This window comes from Pristiophorus japonicus, chromosome 13, assembly GCF_044704955.1.
Source record: "Pristiophorus japonicus isolate sPriJap1 chromosome 13, sPriJap1.hap1, whole genome shotgun sequence".
Taxonomy (NCBI): domain Eukaryota; kingdom Metazoa; phylum Chordata; class Chondrichthyes; family Pristiophoridae; genus Pristiophorus; species Pristiophorus japonicus.
The window spans coordinates 92,729,767-92,744,145 of record NC_091989.1 but is presented as its reverse complement, the minus strand read 5'-3'; the positions used below and the strand labels follow the sequence as shown (position 1 = coordinate 92,744,145).

Here is a 14,379-nt window from a genome sequence, read left to right as displayed (position 1 = left end):
TACGAGTGGTAATAGCCCCTCCCTTTTGATGGCCTTAATGAGTGGCAGTTCTGTTGTGCATTCATGTCTCACATTACCATATAAACTGAGGCCAATGTGTTCACCTCTTTTCTTTTAATGCCACTATTTGCTATTTACTTATGTGCGATTCATCAGCCAATCTATAGTGGTCATTTGTGTTTGTCGAAGTGATAACTAACTATCAGGATAGACTGAACAGGTGGGGGCTCTTTTTTCTGGAAAGGAGAAAAGTGACCTGACAGAGGTCTTTAAAATTACAAAGGGGTTTGACATGGTAGACGGCGAGAAGATATTTCTACTTGTGGGGGAGTATAAAACTAGGGGTCATAAATTCAAGATAGTCGCTAATAAGTTCAATAAAATATTCAGGAGAAACCAGAGACTGGTTAGAATGTGGGACTCGCTACCACATGGAGTAGATAATGCGAACAGCATAGATGCATTTATGGGAAGCTAGATAAATACACGAGGGAGAAAGGAATAAAACGTTAAACTGATAGGATGAGCTGAATTAGAGTGGGAAGAGGCTAGTGTGGAGCATAAACACTGGCATAGACCAGTTGGGCCAAATGGCCTGTTTCTGTACTGTAAATTTTATTTAATTCCATGTAAAAATATAAATAATTCCAACTAAATTATCATTCTGTGGTATTACTCTCTATTGCTGGTAAGTGATTTATTTTCTATCATTCTTTGAGATGTGGGCATCGCTGGCAAGGCCAGCATTTATTGCCCATCCTTACTTGCCCTTGAGAAGGTGGCGGTGAGCTATACAAAGCCCTGGTTAGACCACACCTGGAATACTGTGAGCAGTTCTGGGCACCACACCTTAGGGAGGATCTATTGGCCTTGGAGGGAGTGCAGCGAAGGTTTACCAAAATGATACCCAGACTTCAAGGGTTAAGTTACGAGGAAAGATTGCACAAATCATGGTTGTATTCCCTAGAATTTAGATGGTGAATAGAGAATGAGTTGGGAGTGCTAATAAGATTGCCTTGCTTAAGATGAGGGCCGTGTTCCGTGTCTGCTATACACAACCTTTGCGGGGTGGTGAGTCAGCGGGGACTGCTCTTGCCCTCCTGCAAACAACTTGTTGCCAAGTGCCATTGGCAGAGCCAGGTAGTGGCACACAGCTCAAAGAGATAGGAGAGAAGTGCAACAATAGCGTGCCGCGGAAGGGGGGAGGGGAAAACAACATCATTTCACGCAGAGAATAGTTACTGTTGGGGAGACGTGAGATCGGCTGACAGATTTCGTAGCTCATTTCTGATCCCCACTATCTTTCTCCGCAACTACTCACTATTGTCACTCATCCGTAACGTTAATCATCAACCACTGACAAGTAAAAGGTTCTCCTACTGACACAAAAGGTGCAGCAGTATCTTCATTGCTGGTACATCATAGGAACAGGAGGAGGCCATTCAGCCCCTCGTGCCTTTTCTGACATTCAATTAGATGATGTTTGATCTGTTCCTCAATTCCATCTACCCACCTTGGTTCTGTAGTCCTGAATACCCTCACCCAACAAAAATCATCAATCTCAGTTTTGAATGTTTCAATTGATCCCCAGCCCCAACAGCTTTTTTGGGGGTAGGGGGAGTTCCAGATTTCCACTACCCTTTGTGTGAAGAAGTGCTTCCTGACATCATTCCTGAACGGCCTGGTTCTATTTTTTGGTTATGCCGCCTTATTCTGTACTCTCCCACCACAAGAAATAGTTTATATCTACCTTATCAAATTAATTTAGTCATCTTAAAAACTTCAATTAAATCACCTTATTCATGATAACATAATGGCAGTAGAAAAAAGTGACGCAGCTATCAGCAAGACAGAACTAGAATCCATATGGATAGAGATAAAAAATAATAAAGGATCAATAGGCGTCGTCTATAGACCACCTAATAGTGGAAGGGAGGTGGAGGAAGAAATTTGCAAACAAATTAGGGAAATTTGTAAAAAAGCATAGAATAATAATCGTGAGGGATTTCAACTAACCCAATATTAATTGGACAGAAGAGGTAGGTAAAGGGGATAAGGGAATGGAGTTCCGACAGTGTATACAGGATTCCTAACCCAATATATAAAAAGCCCAACAACTATTGGATCTAGTAATGGAGAATGACCAGAGCAGATAACAGAAGTAAAAGTAGGGGAACTTCTAGGCAATAGTGACAATAATATATTATGCTTCAAAATAATAATTGAGAAGGACATAATTATGACGAAGACCAGGGTAATAGATTGGAGAAAAGCTGATTTTGAAGTGCTGAGAAAAGAACTTGAGAAAATAAAATGGACAACAATATTGACAAACAACGATGTAGAACAGCAATGGGAAACATTTAAAATGATGTTCAATAGAGTGCAGGAACAATATATTCTGCTAAAAACAAGCTAAACACTAATGAGACTCCATGGATGAATAAATCCATAAGGGAACAATTGAGGGTAAGGAAAGAGGCTTACATTATGTACATAGACAGCAGGGGAGAACATGACAAGGGAACATACGAAGAGATTAGGAAAGAAGTCAAAAAAACAATTCGGAACTATAAAATTAAATTATCAATGAATATAAAACAAAATAGTAAAATATTTTAGAGGCATGTCAAAAAAAGAAATAAGGTCAGAATGGGAGTGGAGCCACTAAGGGATGGACAGGTTAATACCACAGGCAGTGATAGAGAGATGGGAGAAATATTAAATAATTATATAGCTTCAGTATTTACCAGGGAGATAGAACAGGTGGGCATGACATTGGATCATGAGATTAGTAATGAGATAAGTGCATTTAAAATAAAAAGAGGAGATATATTAAATAAACTAATCAAACACAAAGAGGGAAAAAAAACCCTGGTCCAGATGGATTACATCACACATTTTAAAAGAACCTAGGGAAGAGGCATTACTACACATATTTAATAATTCATTAGAAAAAGATGAAGTGCCAGAGGACTGGCGGATAGCTAACATAATACCTATAGTTAAGAAGGGAGATAGAACATGTCCAGGGAATTATAGACCAGTCAGCTTAACATCGGTGGTAGGAAAAATAATGGAATCCCTACTAAAGAAGAAAATAGAAGAACATCTAGAAGCCAAAATATAATAATGAATAGTCAGCATGGATTTCAAAAAGGAAAGACTTGCTTGACCAACCTCATTGAATTTTTTGAATCTATATTAATGACTTGGAAGAAGGGACTGAGTGTAACATAGCCAAGTTTACTGACGATACAAAGATGAGAGGAAAAGCAATGTGTGAGGTGGACACAAAAAATCGGCAAAAGGACATAGACAGGCTAAGTGAGTAGGCAAAAATTTGGCAGATGGAATATAATGTTGGAAAGTGTTATGTCATGCACTTTGGCAGAAAAAAATCAAAGATTATTATTTAAATGGAGAAAGATTGCAAAGTGCTGCAGTACAGCGGGACCTGGGGGTACTTGTGCATGAAACACAAAAGGTTAGTGTGCAGGTACAGCAAGTGATCAGGAAGGCCAATGGAATCTTGGCCTTTATTGCAAAGGGGATGGAGTATAAAAGCAGGGAAGTCTTGCTACAGTTGTACAGGTTAATGGTGAGGCCACACCTGGAATACTGCGAGCAGTTTTGGTTTCCATATTTACAAAATTATATACTTGCTTGGGGGGCAGTTCAGAGAAGGTTCACAAGGTTGATTCTGGAGATGAGGGGGTTGACTTATGATGAAAGGTCGAGTAGGTTGGGCTTCTACTCATTGGAATTCAGAAGAATGAGAGGTGATCTTATCGAAACGTATAAGATTATGAGGGGCTTGACGGGGTGATGCAGAGAGGATGTTTACACTGATGGGGGAGACTAGAACTAGAGGGCATAATCTTAGAATAAGGGGCCGGCCATTTAAAACTGAGATGAGGAGAAATTTCTTCCCTCAGAGGTTTGTGGATATGTGGAATTCGCTGCCTCAGAGAACTGTGGAAGCTGGGACATTGAATAAATTTAAGACAGAAATAGACATTTTCTTCAACGATTAGGGAATAAGGGGTTATGGAGAGCAGGCAGGGGAGTGGACCTGAGTCCATGATCGGATCAGCCATGATCGTATTAAATGGCGGAGCAGGTTCGAGGGGCCATATGGCCTACTCCTGCTCCTATTTCTTATGTTCTTATGTCTTATGTAATAGAGAGAGTTGATAATGGTAATGCAGTAGATGTAATTTATCTAGATTTTCAAAAGGCATTCGATAAGGTACCCCATAATAGACTGATGAACAAGGTCAGAGAATACAGAGTCAGGGGACAAGTAGCAAAATGGATAGCTAGCTGGCTTCAGGATAGAATGCAGAGACTAGGGGTAAAAGCTAGCTATTCACAGTGACAGAAGATGGGTAGTGGTGTTCCGCAAGGACCACTGCTGTTCACAATTTATATTGACGATTTGGACTTTGGAATAAAAAACGCAATTTCTAAATTTGCAGTTGACACCAAATTTGGGAGCAATAATCAATACTGAGGAGGACTGCAACAAATTACAGGAGGACATTAATAAACTTGCCGAATGGGCAAATAATTAGCAAATAAATTTCAACACAGATAAATGTGAGGTATTATATTTTGGTCGGAGGAATAGGGAGGTCACTTATTACTTGGTGGGTTTGAGTCTGGGTGGGGTAGAGGAACAAAGGGATCTCGGAGTACAAATACACAAATCACCAAAGGTTGTGACACAGGTTAACAAGGCCATAAAAAAGCAAACAAGACACTGCAGTTTATTCCGAGAGGTATAGAATTGAAAAGTAGTGAAGTTATGCTAAACTTGTATCGAACCTTGGTTAGACCACACTTGGAGTACTGCGTACAATTTTGTCGCCAAATTATAAAAAAGATATAGAGGCACTGGAGAAGGTACAGAGAATATTTACAAGGATGATACCAGAAATGCGAGGGTATACATATCAGGAAAGGATGAACAGGCTGGGTCTCTTCGTTTGAAAAAAGAAAGCTGAGTGGTGACCTAATTGAAGTATTTAAAATTATGAAACGTTTTGGTAGAGTGGATACAGAGAGAGAATATTTCCACTTGTGGGGAAGAGCAGAACTAGGGGCCATCAATATAAGATAGTCACCAAGAAATCCAATAGGGAATTCAGAAGAAACTTCTTTACCCAAAGAGTGGTGAGAATGTAGAACTCGCTACCACAGAGAGTAGTTGAAGCGAATAGTATCGATGCATTTAAGGGGAGGCTGGACAAGTATATAAGGGAGAAGGGAATAGAGGGTTACGCTGATAGAGTTAGATGAGAAAAGACAGTAGGAGGCGTGAGTGGTGCATAAACGGCATGGACTGGTTGGGCCAAATGGCCTGTTTCTGTGCCGTATATCCTATGTAATCCTATGTAATCCCTTAATCTTCTATATTTAAGAGAATACAAGCCTAGTCTATGCAACCTTCCCTCATAATGTAACTCTTTTAGCCCTGGTACCATTCTAGTGAATCTGCACTGCACCACCCCCCCCTCCAAGACCAATATATCCTTCCTGCGATGCGGTGCCCAGAACTGAATGCAGTGCTCTACATGGGTCTGACCAGAGCTTTGTATAACTGCATCACAACCTCCGCCCCTTTGTGACACAGGGTGGTGCATAAGGCATAGCAGGGTGCTCATTGATGGTGCAACCCTCTGTTCCATCTCTCTCGCTCATCCTCCCTCACATGTGGAACTTCCATTCACTGACAGTCACCGTCTCTCTTGTGTTTGCAGTGACTAAGAGACGACAGGGAAACCAGACAACAAGCAAGATAAGAAGCGAAGAGGCAGCTGTGACTTTCATCAACTCCATTCAACAGAGCACAGCCCAGAGATCCTCCGGACAGCTCGACGCCTACCCACCTTCGGCTCCGGTGCGCGCACTGCCTTTTTCTGACAACTCCGCCACGTCCTTTCTCAGATCTCGGCTGTGCTCGGGAGGACCGACATCGCACTTGTATTATAGCTGTAAATTTTTTCCCCCGGTCCCCGTGGGTTTTTTTTTCAATGACGACCATTCTCGGTTTGTAGGGGGCCGGGGACATTTTCAAAAATAGGTGTGAAGAGAGAATGTAACGCTTTACAAAAAAAAAATAACGTTTTTAACCGTCTTGTTTCTTGTTTGAGCATCACTTCCTCCTCCATGTGTTCAGAGCTGGTGCATGAACCTAAAAAGACAAATGGTGATGAGAGCTCCATACTCCAGAACTGAGAGCCCATAATCCAGGCTGACACTCCCAGTGCAGTGCCGAGGGAGCGCTGCACTGTCGGAGGAGCCGTCTTTCGGATGAGACATTAAACCGAGACCCCGTCTGCTCTCTCACGTGGAATTAAAAGATCCCATGGCACTATTTCGAAGAAGAGCAAGGGAGTTATCCCTGGCATCGTGGGCCAATATTTATCCCTCAATCAACATAACAAAAAAACAGATTATCTGATCATTTATCACATTGCTGTTTGTAGGAGCTTGCTGTGCACAAATTGACTGCCGCTTTTTCCACATTACATCAGTGACTACACTCTAAAAAGTACTTCATTGGCTATAAAGCGCTTTGGGACATCATGAAAGACACTGTAGAAATGCAAGTCTTTCCTTTCTCAGTAACGTTGCTGCTCACCTCCGTGCCGACTGCTAGCTTGGTGCTGCACATGCTGCACAGTAAGGAAGTCTGTGTTCTGCAGGTTAGCTGGTGCTTCCCAATAAGCTCTGCTTTTCTTCTGATGGTTTCGCTGGTTCAGACGATGACGAGCTGAGCCGTGCGGAATAGGGAGGCCCCCAGGTTTGCTCCCCAATCTGGGCTGACAGTAACGGGTGGGGACAGGGGTGCACCGATTGGCCCTCGGTGTCCCCTGGGTTCAGAAGGGGGGGAATCTATAAATATAGATACAAAATCATCCAGGGTCGCCCCTCCCGATCACCACGCAGTGATGGAGGAGCGCATGTGGGGGACGAGATCTTGGAGGAGACGTCCAGAATCTCGGAGCCGCACTCGGCAAAGGGCCCACAGCTTCAGGAGGGGAGAATTCTGACAGGAAGAGGAAGGAACAGGAGGAGGCCATTCAGTCCCTCGAGCCTGTTCCACCATTCAATTAGATCATGACTGACCAGTACCTCAACTCCATTTATCCTCCTTGGTTCCAAATTCCTTAACACCCTGACCTAATGAAAATCTATCGATCTCAGTCTTGATAATTTTCAATTGACCTCCAGCCTTGACAGCTTTTTGGGGAGAGTGTTCCACATTTCCACTATCCTTTGTGTGAAAATTCTTCCTGACGTCATCCCTGAACGGCGTGGCTCTAATTCTAAGGTTATGGACTCTCCCACCAGAGGAAATAGTTTCTCTCTGCCTACCCTATCAAATCCTTGAATCATCTTATACATCCCAATTAGATCACCCCTTAACCTTCTCTACTCGAGAATACCAGCCTAGTTTATGCAAGCTGTCCAAAATGAACCCTCTAAGTCCCAGTATTATTCTGGTGAATCTGCGTTGCACCCACTCAAGGCCAATATATCCTTCCTGTGTGGTGCCCAGACCTGGATGCAATCCAGACGAGGTCTAACCAGAGTTCTATACAGCTATACAAAGGAAAGAAAGTTCTTTAATAAGCACACAACCCATGAAGCAAGCTCTACAATTAATGGTGGTAATAAAGGAATGGTGACTATCCAGCTGATAGTCTCCTTCTCTCTATCCCTTCTCGAGCATAGATTCATGCACTATATTGACAGTACCTTATTGTGCGAGTTTGACTCAATGTTGTGTTACACTGGCACAAACACGATGGGACGAATGGCCTCCTTCTGCAGTGTTTGTCTTAAATTCTGCCAAAGGCTGGGAAACCAGTGACGTGCTGGGCAGTATTTGAGTCAAATGCTTGTGTTTAACTCTTTCTCCCATCAGTAATTCTCACTGGACGTCTCTATGGATCTCAACTGTAGACTGTGCATAACTGGAAGGCTCGTTGTCATAGATTTTCCCTGTCAGTGTAAAAGCAGCACAGCACAGAGTGGAGCTCCCGGGATGGCCGTGGGAGATGGGAATGAATGGGAACTGGTGATCCTGGGGAGGGCGCCAGTGTTGGTGAAACCGTGTCGCAGAGCAGGAAGACTGAGTGGGGGAAGGGGTCAGGTAAAGAGCCGAGGGGGTAAAATACCCAGGGTGGGTTTGCAATGTATTTGCTTTATGGGTTCTTTGCTTAAGAATCCATAGCAACACATTGCTATTAAGAACTAGTTGGTTTATTAGCAAAAGGTTTAACAATCACACTACACATTACTGGTTCATCCACCAGGCTCACAACCACCTGCCTCATCGTGGATCCCCCAAACCCTGGGGTTTTATTGAGTCTTGTGAACATCATTTGACAGGCTAAGCCACTCCCAACTCAACAGCTCAACACACCTGTGAGCATCCTTACAGATGCATACATTACAGCGGGTAAGAGGGGAATCAGGAACTATCATGCCGCCCAACATTGGTTGAGAACTCCCCCTCCTGCCCATGATGTGATTGGTCCATGATGTTATGTGGTTTGCACGGGCCAATCAGTAATGACAGAGGCTTGTTGCCAACAGAAGATCTTTAATATTGCTAGTAAACAGATCGTTTCATGCAGTCTTGCAGTATGTTGTATATTTTCCTGGATAATACCAGTGTATTTCAGAGCACCAGCCAAGAGTTTAAAGCATTAAACAATAATGCATGCAGTCGAGTTACTAAAAATATGACGAGGTGTTTGATGATGTCTGCTTTTAGGATTTCCAGTTTAAATTCTTTTTTTTAAGCAAATTGGCCCGCAATTTCCATCTCCAAAATGCAATGAGTTCTCTGAATAGGGCTGCTCTCCTGTCTAAACATCACCGTGTTCTTGGCTCTAATCACCAGCAAGGTGACACCATGGAGGAGGAGGAGGTGTAGAATCAGAGCACATGTTTTATGTATATTTGAATGTACTATACTGTTCAGTGTTGGCTCCTTTTAATTTGTTATTTTTAGTTTTGAAGTGCTTGTTTTAGCTTGTGGCTCACCCCCTGCCCACTTCCCCTCCCTGCCCCCCTCCTCAGCTCAACCCACCCAAAGCTTGTTGGCTGGCGAGATCTTCGGAGCACACCTTTGGTATGTGAGACCTCAGGTCTACTTCCTATTACCGCGAGGAATACTTCATTTGTGACCTGAGAATATTTGGAGTGTGCGTAAATGTGTGACCAGCCTGAGATCATTCAGCTATTCTTACGAGAGTGCCTGGAAAATAACTTTTTAAAAAATGTCACGAGACAGCCCAGATAGACGGGGCAGCATTTTTCATACTCTGCTGACTTCAGTGGTCCGACATGAAATGGGTTTGTGCACCCCTGTCCAGCTCCCACTAGATCAGGGCCGAACTCATCCAACTGTGGTTGGACACATTCCTGGAGGTTTCATCACATGGCCGCCTGTATCCAACAGCCCCGCCCCCACACTCCTGCCATTGGTCGGCCAGCATGTCATACTGCCTTCCAAGCCAATTAGAAAGCGAACAGACTCTTTGTTACCCGATTGGCTGATTTTTGACAGTCAAGCAGCCATTTCTTCCCCATCGCCAATATTTTTATAATAATATACAAAAGTGTTCAAAGAAAATGAAACTAATTTATTTTAATGAGTCCGTGTGATTTTTTTTCTCCCGGGTGTTGCTCACAGCAGATGAATCTTCAATTCCTGGAGAGTCCAGCACAATGCTGGAAGTTTGGAGACCTAATAGAGGCCCCAGGGATACTTGTGCCCGGGGTTTAAATCAAGGGCAGGAATCTGGGAATCCCTACACAAAATGGACCATCCCAATCGAGGTGATGGGATTAGGGATCTAAACTGCAGCCTCCATAATCCGACTGACCTGCTGCAAGATCCCAGACACTCCACGCACTCTTGTACAAATGCTGGATGATGCTTCCGAGCAGTGTTTGCGATTCTAATGGTTCTGTTCACACACAGATCTTTCCCTGTTCATCCACTTTCCACACTGGTTCTGATGGGGTGATTTCCGTACAACAAAGTCGAGCTTGAAAGTTTTGTTCAATTCACTTTTGTTTTTGTAGTCATGATATGATTTGTTTGTAATAAGTTCTGAATCAGGTTTAATAAAAATCGCCTGAATAACTTTTTGCCATCCAACGATAATGGGGTAAAAATTAAACTGAATTGAAGATAGAAGAGATGCAAGTGCCATTGCATGTTAAGGCTACTCTTCCCTCCTTGATCTATTCCCCTCAACAGTTACACAGCAAACACTAGCCTGACCCACCAAGAGTCTCCGCCCAGTCTTTTTCCTAGATTCTTGCTAACTTATCCTTGGCTGAAATCTTCTCACCTGAGTGCATTATGGCTGCAGCTCTATTGGAATGATGGGTGTCCTGAATTTGAACATAGGAACAGGAGGAGGCCTTTCAGCCCCTCGAGCCTGTTCCTCCATTTAATTAGATCATGGCTGCTCTGTACCTGAACACCATTTATCCGCCTTGGTTCCATATCCCTTGACACCCTTACCCAATAAAAATCTTGAAAGTTCCAATTGCCACAGCATCCTTAGCCTTTAGGGGCAGCAAGTTCCAGATCTTGTGTGAAGAAGTGCTTCCTCATATTGCCCCTAAATGGCCTAGCTCTCATTTCGTTCTGGAATCCCCCATCAGAGGAAATAGTTTCTCCATATCTACCCGATAAAATTAATTTATCATTTTAGCACCTTGATTAGATCACCCATCAGCCTTCTAAACTCAAGGGAACACAAACCAGGTTTATGCCGCCTGTGCTCATAATGTAGCCCTTTAAGGCCCAGTATTATTCTGGTGAATCTGCGCTGCACCGCCTCCAAGGCCAATATATCTCTCCTGGGGTTTGGTGCCTACAACTGAACTCAGTGCTCCAGATGGCGTCTGACCAAGTTTCTGTTCAACTGTATCATAACTTCCTCCCCTTTGTATTCCAGCCCCCTTCAGATAAAGGCCAGCATTCCATTAGCCTTTTTGATGCCTTGTTATACCCGTGCACTACCTGTTAGTGATTTGTATACATGGATACCTAGATCACTTTTTTCCTCCACAGCTAGTCTCTCAGTGTTAAGAGAGTGTAACGATTTGTCTCAGATCCAAAGTTGATGACCTCACACTTCCTCACATTGAACTGCAGCTGCCATGATCTTGCCCACTCACTTAGTCTGTTTATGCCCCTTTGTGGGAATGTAAGTTGTAAGGAGGATGCCAAGAGGCTTCAAGGGGATATAGACAGGCTAAGTGAGTGGGCAAGAACATGGCAAATGGAATATAATGTGGAGAAATGTGAAGTTATCCACTTTGGTAAGAAAAATAGAAAAGCAGAGTAGTTTTTAAATGGTGACTGATCGGGAAATGTTAGAGTTCAGAGGGACCTGGGTGTCCTTGTACACGAATCACTGAAAGTTAACTTGCAGGTACAGCAAGCAATTAAGAAAGCAAATAGTATGTTGGCCTTTATTACAAGGGGATTTGAGTATAAGAGTAAAGACATCTTACTGCAATTATATAGGGCCCTGGTGAGACCAGACCTGGAGTATTGTGTACCGTTTTGGTCTCCTTACCTAAGGAAGGATATACTTGCCATAGAGGGAGTGCAACAAAGGTTCACCAGACTGATTTCTGGGATGGGGGATTGTCCTATGAGGAGAGATTGAGTAGAATAGGCCTATATTCTCTAACGTTTAGAAGAATGAGAGGTGATCTCATTGAAACATACAAAATTCTTACAGGGCTTGACAGGGTAGATGCAGGGAGGATGTTTCCTCTGGCTGGGGAGTCTAGAACCAGGGGTCACAGTCTCAGAATAAGGGGTCGGCCATTTAGGACTGCGATGAGGAGAAACTTCTTCACTCAGAGGATGGTGAATCTCTGGAATTCTCTACCCCAGAGTGCTGAGGAGGCTCAGTCTTTGAGTATATTCAAGACAGAGATCGATAGATTTTTTTTATATTAAGGGAATCAAGGGATACGGGGACAGTGGAATTTAAGTAGAAGATCAACCATGATCTTATTGAATGGCAGAGCAGGCTCGAGGGCCTGAATGGCCTACTCCTGCTCCTAATTCTTATGTTCTTATGTCCTTAGTAACCTCCATGTCGCTTACTGTGCCTCCTAACTTAATGTCATCTGCAAACTTTGATATACAACTCTCTATTCTTTTATCTTGACCCTGAAATGTGCTAGCGACCACATATCCGCAGCATAACTAACCGCTTATTTCCAACTCCGTAACATCATCCGTCTCTGCCCTTGCCTCCGCTCATCCGCTGCTGAAACTCTCATCCATGCCTTTGTTACCTCTAGATTTGACTATTCCAACACACTCCTGGCTGGCCTCCCACATTCGACCCTCCGTAAACTTGAGGTCATCCAAAACTCGTGTCCTAACTCGCACCAAGTCCCACTCACCTATCACTCCCGTGCTCGTTGACCTACATTGGCTCTCGGTTAAGCAACGCCTCGATTTCAAAATTCTCATCCTTGTTTTCAAATCCCTCCATGGCCTCGCCCCTCCCTATCTCTGTAATCTCCTCCAGCCTCACAACCCCCCCGAGATGTCTGCACTCCTCTAATTCCTCTTGAGCATCCCTGATTATAATCACTCAACCATCGGTGGCCTGCCTTCATTTGCCTAGGCCCCAAGCTCTGGAACTCCCTGCCTAAACGTCTCCGCCTCTCTACCTCTCTTTCCTCTTTCAAGACCCTCCTTAAAATATACCACTTTGATCAGGCTTTTGGTCGCCTGCCCTAATTTCTCCGAATGTGGTTCGGTGTCATATTTTTTGTAATAATAATCCTGTGAAGTGCCTTGGGACATTTTACTACATTGAAGGCGCTATATAAATACAAATTGTTATGAGTCATTAATAAATATGGTGAAAAGCTGAGGGCCCTATACAGATCCCTGGGGGAACACCAGTTGTCACATCCTGCCAATCAGAGAACAAACCCTTTACCCCTACTCTCTGTCTCCGACTTCCCAACCAATTACCAACCCATGTCACAAGGTGATGTCTAATTCCTTGTGCTCTCATTTTTGCTGATAATTTCTTGTGCTGAATCTTATCAAAGTACATCAAAGATAACTAGAAATGTGAGCTCCCATTTGACAGACAATAGGATTGGTTCCATTCTGGAGTGCATGACTGCACACATAGACACCTTAGTCTCGTACATGTTTAAGGAGCTGTTGGTGTTATTTGCAGTAAGTAACTTACTCCTATGAAGGTAGAGTTGGATTTCTTAACTGAAAAGGATGACTGAATATAAAGACCAGAAACTCTTTCTCCACTTCCTCCGTAGAGCAGGGGAATGTGGAATCAGCAAAGCTGATTCCCTCATCCAAAAGATACTAGCTCTGCCTGGCTTCGCGGCAGTGAATGTTGCAAGCTGCTCCTGGAATGGATGCGACCTGGTAAGCCAGGTGGGACCGTGAGGGGGGATCTGGGGAGCAATGTTATTTCTTCAACCTCCCAACCTGAAAATGGCAGCCCAGGTGCTGGCAGCGGAAATCCAACTTTGCACTCATCATCATAGGCAGTCCCTCGGATTCGAGGAAGACTTGCTTCCACTCTTAAAATGAGCTCTTAGGTGGCTGAACAGTCCAACACGAGAGCCACAGTCCCTGTCACAGGTGGGACAGACAGTGGTTGAGGGAAGGGGTGGGTGGGGAGTCTGGTTTGCCACACGCTCTTTCCGCTGCCTACGCTTGATTTCTGCATGCTCTCGGCGATGAGACTCGAGGTGCTCAGCGCCCTCGCGGATACACTTCCTCCACTTAGGGCAGGGACTCCCAGGTGTCAGTGAGGATGTTGCGCTTTATCATGTAGTTTGCACTACACATTTACACTAGGCAGACCTTTGGAGGTAAAATTGCAACATTGGTTACAGCACATTTGACAATGTAAACATTTCCTTCTTAACATTGCTGTAAATGGAACCTTCCTCTCTGGGGGAGCAACTATTAATCCGCATCGTACAGCTTTCCAACACAGGTAAGACTTAAATGGGACACCTTATGGCAAAGGTATGGAGGTGACCTTTGTGGGAGATACAACACAAACGAGCCATGTATGAGAATAGATCCTTTCTGATGTCACCATCTGTTCTGATCTTTCAGCAGGTCCCTTGTGACTCCACAGAACATCCTGTCCCCGGCTTTTCTTGTGTTCAACATAATGAACAGTAGAGCTGATTTCTCTGTAGTTGGATCTGTTGCATAAATGGAATATACAATGGGGAAAGAGCCTAAACCAGAGACTTGAGAAAGACTTTGAAGAAGCTTATGAATAAAATTGGCCACTACCCCCTCCC

The 14,379-nt window shown here is 43.8% G+C and overlaps 1 protein-coding gene across 1 annotated transcript in view; it reads left to right on the top strand.

Moving 5' to 3' along the window:
- LOC139278706 (RNA-binding Raly-like protein) overlaps window positions 1-13,713 on the top strand; it is a 1,090,435-nt gene extending 1,076,722 nt beyond the window's left edge. Inside the window, exon 9 of the mRNA XM_070897767.1 lies at window positions 5,766-13,713. The gene's annotated coding sequence lies outside the window, so the exon portion shown is untranslated. The remainder of the gene's footprint in view (window positions 1-5,765) is intronic.
- The last annotated feature ends 666 nt before the right edge of the window (window positions 13,714-14,379 follow it).